At 32.0% G+C, this 6,516-nt stretch overlaps 1 protein-coding gene across 1 annotated transcript in view; it reads right to left on the bottom strand.

The window, feature by feature from the left end:
* Positions 1 to 6,516, bottom strand: part of LOC141315916 (protein kinase C-binding protein NELL2a-like) — a 71,659-nt gene that overhangs the window by 24,252 nt on the left and 40,891 nt on the right. The gene's annotated exons all lie outside the window — the stretch shown is intronic.

Here is a 6,516-nt window from a genome sequence, read left to right as displayed (position 1 = left end):
TCAACCTATTAACTGCATTCCAGTAAAAATCTCAGCCATGTAGCTTAATCAAAGCTTTAATGGCATGTCAGCATTTATCATTTCGATTCTGAATGTTAAAAGAGATCGAAATGATAGGAAAATTAACGAATATAAACGAATAATGTCCGAAGAAGATGTCCTCTCCAGGTCACCGTACAAACGAGTCATTCGGGCTTAGAGCGATGTTTGCTGCCGCTTCAGTTCAGTGCTTTACATGACTGCCCCCTACTGATCATGTCTTTCCTATGTCATTGTATTTTCCGTGTTCCCTTGGAATACACCGGCGTCACGCGAGACCACTTTACTTCCCGCGCGCATTTTAAATGGCCAGATCTGTATGCTGTATTGTAAATCAAAATTAAATCTGAAATATATTACATGAAATAATACAAAATGAATATATAAAACATAAGTCATAAGTCAATCATAACTATTTTACATTCTGCATAATATTATACATACTTTTTCAGTGCTAAGCAGGATAAATAGTAAAGGAAAGATTATTTAATTAAAGATTAGAAAAAGATGCTTTATTATAAATTAAAATGTGCAATAACATATTGCAAAATAAATCTAAAATATAATTTTTCAGTCTTACTCCGATTATGATTAAACCGAGGCCTGTGTTGCACAGTAAGGGAAGTCGCGCTTAACAGCTTAACACTAATTAGCTCCACCTCATTAGACTTGATGAGTAATGCCTTGGAAAACACGAACCCAATGAAGTAGACATAATCAGAGCGCTTAAATAAACATGCAGGAGTTTCATCGAAGGACCCAACCAGCAGTTGTTTTGAATCTCTTTGTACACGCAATGTTATGCTCCTCCCAGTGGGACTGTCTCACCAGAGCTTCTGAAGACATCCTCATTAAAATTTGATCGGGGTAGGGCTCCGTTCTAGCTTTATATTAGGAATAAACACTCCTAGAGACTCCATCCTGATACAAAGACACCGTTAAGATGTTCAGAGGTATTTTTTCGCAAGTCTGCAAGTTGAAGGTGCCCACGTCCCCTTGCTATACACCCATCACATAAAGAATTAACAAGTAGCCTGCAGAAACGTCTTGTTTAAGAGGAAGGACCCCGAGCTCAGGGCGTTTAACCCCTGAGGACCTGCTGTAATTGGGTTTCCTTTATGAACAGAGCACGTGTGAAGCATCTGAGCCAATCCGATGGATAATACATGCTGCCAGTCTTCTAAGAGGTAAGAGACGAAATATGAAAGGGAATTGCGACTCCCTACAGCTTCCTTTTCAGGGGAAGATAAAAAGAGAGCTTCCCTCGCAGCATTTTTATTCCGAAAGCATCACTGCGACAGGATATTTGATGGAGAAGATAATTCTCAGTCTTTGTGCTTCAGTCGATTACTCTCATTAAAGAACAGAATAACAATAAAAACACAAAGCTCTTATCTAATCATTTCTCTATTTTACCAGGAGAACAATATCCCCTGAACTAATGGATTGCTTTGTATTTACAGAACTGGTAAGGAGCCGCTCGTGCCAACGTCAAGCTGGCATAGATAAAAAAAGTAGAGAGGCTTACTGACAAAGACGGAGAGTTTAATAATGCAGTTCTTTTAGTGGAGGGATAGGAGGTTTCAAAGGGACGGAGAACAGACTTTTCTTTGCCTCTCATGTTTGTTTGTGCAATATTTATCCTCTTTGTGCTTTTGTCATAACATTATATTTCCCCTCAGAGGAGGAAAGAAAACATGAGGGAGAAACCGTGAGGGATTACAGACGGCTGAGAGCGCAAAACAGGCATAAAGCGCATAATCTATCGCTCATACATACAGGAAGGTAATACAACACTTAAAAAAAGTAAGATCAATAGTTTCCAAAAGACAGAGCAAAAAATAAATAAAAAAATATGGGCTTCTGAAATTGAAAGAAAAATAATAATAAGAAGAAATAAAACTAAGTAATGACATATAATTAGTAAGAAATATTTATGAGTTTTTAAAAATAAATAAACGGGTAATTTCTCTTTTTCTCTTGTTTGAATTATTTTCAAACAAATAAATTTAAAAAACTATATATATATATATATATATATATAGTCTGAAATTTCAATAAAAATCTGAGTTTCAAAGTTTTTATGAATATTTCTAATTTTTGTAAGATTTATATATAAAATAAAACTCAAAAAATGGGTTTCAAAATCTTCAAAAACATTAAGATTTAAAAAAAAATGAAATAAAAAAAGTCATGAAAATAATAAAAAATATTATTTTATCATTTTTTTTTATTATTATTATATATATGTATTTTTAACGAACATTGTGATTTTAGTGGATTTTTTTCTCTGTAGTAGTCTTGGTCTTAAATTGTTTCTTCTGAATTTAAGAAAAATCAAGCAATCAAACAAATAAATAGTGTGCAATTGCAATAAAAGTCCTTTTTTTCTCCAGATTTCAAAGTCTTTATAAAGATTTATCATTTTTATATTAATAAACAAATAATTAAATTAATTAAATAGTCTGAAATTGCAATAAAAATCTGTGATTTTTTTGTTTTTAAATCTGTGTTTTTAAAGTCTTTATAAATATTTCAAAATTTTGTAAGATATCTAAAAAATAAAACAAAAAATTGGGGTTTCAAAATCTTGAAAAAGATTAGGATTTCAAAATCTTAATTAATTCACAAAAAAGAAAATAAATCAAACAAACAAAAAAATCTTCTTTATAAATATTTATAAAAATCGAATTAATGTGAAAATAAGAAAAGATTAGGATTTTTAAAACAATAAAAAAAAGAAAAAAAAGTCATGAAATAAATATTTAAATAAGTTTTAAATAAATATTGTGATCTCAGTGGATTTCAGTGGATTAGTTTTTTGGGTCTTCATTTGTTTCTCAATATTTTTATCCTAATTTCTCTTTAAAATGTTTTCCCTCTGTGATTCACAATAAATACAACAACAATCAACTAATCAAATAAATAAATTAATGAATAAATAAATAAATAAATAAATGCCACAAAGCATCAACTTAAAATATTATGTATACTGCATTGTAAAATAAAACATATAATGAAATAATACAAAATAAATATATAATACATATAACATATATTTAAAAAGTTTTAAGAAGTATAATAAAATGTTATTCTACATAATATTATACATTCATTTTTCAGTGTTAAGCAGGATAAATAGTAAAGGAAAGATGCTAATTAACAATAAACAATAATTAGCTCCACTTCATTAAACTAATTAATTATTAGATTTAAATAATTAAATATAAAATATTATGTTGTATTATAAATTTGTGTGTGTGTGTGTGTGTGTGTGTGTGTGTGTGTATATATATATATATATATATATATATATATACACAATTTTTCAGAGTTACTCTGATTATGATAAAACTGCGATAAAACTGCCATGAAGCTTAGAAATTGAAATAACTTCTAGGTTTTGGCATGTATATTAAACTCTTTTCCTATGTAGATATTTTAAGCTTTTTTCATCCTTGTGGAGACATTTGGTCCCGGCAACGTAGGCAAAACCTGACCCACGTAACATAGCTGTGAGTTAGTCTGTGTGTCAGCCAGTTCTGCCTCCAAGAACGGTGAGTCAGGCGTTCAGCACACACACAGCGTCTCGCAAACCACACCTCACTCCATCTCCCTTCTATCTCTCCACCAGCTGTCTCCTTTAGTCCCCATGCCTCCTCATTTCCTCTCTCCTCACTCCTCTTTTTCTTTTTCCCTTCATCATCCCTCTGTCACTCACACATAGGAGCGAGTGGGTGTTGGACCAGTTTGTTAAAAACCACCGGCAGATGCCCTGCTGGGTAACGTTGAGCAAAAGGTTCTAAGGGTCTATGTCTCTCTATCTCACACACACACATATCCCAGAGCCATAAAAAAGCTTCATGTCCAACTCTTTTCCAGAGTTCAGTGGCTCGCTTGAAATTGTACCTGTCAACAAAAGCCTGCACTGTGAAAAATCAATTTCTTAATCATTATTTTTGGCTAGTTTTTATGGAAGCCCATTTCAGCCGCTGAGTAAAAATAAAAAAAAAGGTAATTGTGACTTTTTAATCTCACAGTTCTGACTTTGTTTTTTACTATTGCGAGTCTAAATCCTGCAACTTTGACTTTTTTTCTCAGGACTGTGTAATACAGACTTGCAAATCTGCCTTTTATCTCAGAATCGTGTGATATAAACTTACAATTACGAGTTATAAAGTAAGAATTGCGAGACATAAACTAACATTTGCAAGAAAAAAATATTTGTGAGAGAATATCAGTCTTTTTCCCCCTCAAAATTGGAATTTATAACTTACAATTGTTTTTGAAAGAGTTTTTTTCTTGCAAATGCAAGTTTGTATCTCGCAATTCTGACTGTTTTTCTTGCAATTGCAAGTATATATCTCACGATTCTGAGAAAAAACTACAGAATTGTGAGAAAGAAAAGTCAGAATTGGAGTTTACATCTCGCAATTACAAGTTTATATCAAGCAATTCTGAGAAGAAAGTCAGAATTGTGAGATATAAACCCGTAATTGGGAGAAAAAAGTCAGAATTGCGACATATAAACCCGTAATTTGTGAGAGGAAAGTCAGAATTGCAAGATACAAACTCGTAATTGTGAGAAAAACGTCAGAATTGCGAGATACAAACTCACATTTGTGAAGAAAAGTCAGAATAGTGAGATATAAACTCGCATTTGCCAGAAAAAAAGTCAAAATTGTGAGATTTGTAATTGATAAACTTGTAATTGCGAGAAAAGAGTCAGAATTGTGACATATAAACCAGTAATTTTGAGAGAAAAGACAGAATTGCAAGATACAAACTCATAATTGTGAGAAAAAAACATCAGAATTGCAAGATACAAACTCGCATTTCCAAAGAAAAGTCAGAATTGCAAGACATAAACTTGTACTTGAGAGAAGAGTCAAAATTATGTGATGTAAACTCGTAATTGCAAGAAAAAAGTCAAGAATTGCGAGATATAAACTCATATTTGTTACAAACACGCAAGAAACTGCAAAAAAAGTTGGAACTGCTAAATATAAACTCTTATTTGCGAGAAAAAGTCAAAATTGCGAGATATAAACTCGCAATTGCAAGAAAAACTTCAAAATTGCCAGGTATAAGAGAGAAAAAAGTCTGAATTGCCAAATACAAACTCACAATTGCAAGAAAAAAGTCAGAATTGGCAAATACAAACTCACAATTGCAAGAAAAAAGTCAGAATTGCGAGATGCAAACACGCATTTGCAAAAAAAAAAAAAATTTGAGAGATATAAACTTGTAATTGCGAGAAAAACGTCAGAATTGCGAGATGCAAACACGCATTTGCAAAAAATAAATAAATAAAAAAAATTGCGAGATATAAACTTGTAATTGCGAGAAAAACGTCAGAATTGCCAGATATAAACCCGTAATTGCATGAAATAAATCTGAATTGCCAGATACAAACTCGCATTTGTGAGAAAAAGGTCAAAATTGCAAGATATAAACTTATAATTGTGAGAAAAAAGTCAAAATTGTGAGATACAGTACAAACTTGTAATTACGAGAAAAACATCAAAATTGCCAGGTATAAACTCGCAATTGAGAGAAAAAAGTCTGAATTGCCAGACATAAACCCATAATTGCAAGAAAAAAGTCAGAATTGCGAGATACAAACTAGAATTTGCGAGAAAGAGTCAGAATTGCGAATTTGTATCTTGCAATTCTGCAAAAGAGTCAGAAATGTAAGACAAAAAAGTCACAAAAACACTTTTTGGTTTTTTATAAAGTGGCGGAAACAGGCTTTCATATGATCTTGAGTGAAAATTTGAAACATCTTTTAGAACTACGTGGAAATAAAATTCACTCAGAAGTAAATTTCATAGTTAACTATCTACAAAGAAATAGCGTAAGAAACACAATGAATACAATTTAAAAGTAAAAAAACTGAAATAGTATTTTCTTGTAAAATGTACTCTATTAATGTTTTATATTTATATTATGTCAAGAAAAAAATTACAGTGTAGAATAACTTTAAAAGCAAAATACTGATTCCAAAAAGGTTTTTTCTGCAGTGTTTAGTCCTGCATGTACAGCTCTGCAACAATCCAGGAAGAACTTGTCCACAAAATGACAAGTTTTGAGTGTCAAGTAATTTTCCTGTCAGCACTAAAAGTGCAATACTGTGTGAAGCCACAAAATCACAGCCCTTCAGAACATATTTAATGTTTAATATAAAGCTATGAGGCGTGGGCAGGGATTGTCAGCACAGCGTGACAAAACACAAACAAAGCGATGGGCAAAACGTATGTCGTGTGTCACCTGACGTGATTAGGACACAAACTGAAATGACATGGAAGAGATGTGATCTATATCTTACAAAACCAGTCATAAGTAGCATGAGTATATTTGTAGCAATAGCCAAAAATACATTGTATGGGTTTTTATATTTGCAACCATCACTTTAGATTATCTTTTGACATTAATCATCTAATTCCTAGCAAACAGTGTCACAAACTAACGCACAGT

This window comes from Garra rufa, unplaced genomic scaffold (genome assembly GCF_049309525.1).
Source record: "Garra rufa unplaced genomic scaffold, GarRuf1.0 hap1_unplaced_052, whole genome shotgun sequence".
In the NCBI taxonomy this organism is placed as follows: domain Eukaryota; kingdom Metazoa; phylum Chordata; class Actinopteri; order Cypriniformes; family Cyprinidae; genus Garra; species Garra rufa.
Note: the sequence above shows the minus strand (reverse complement) of the source record. Positions and strands in the feature narration are given on the sequence as shown.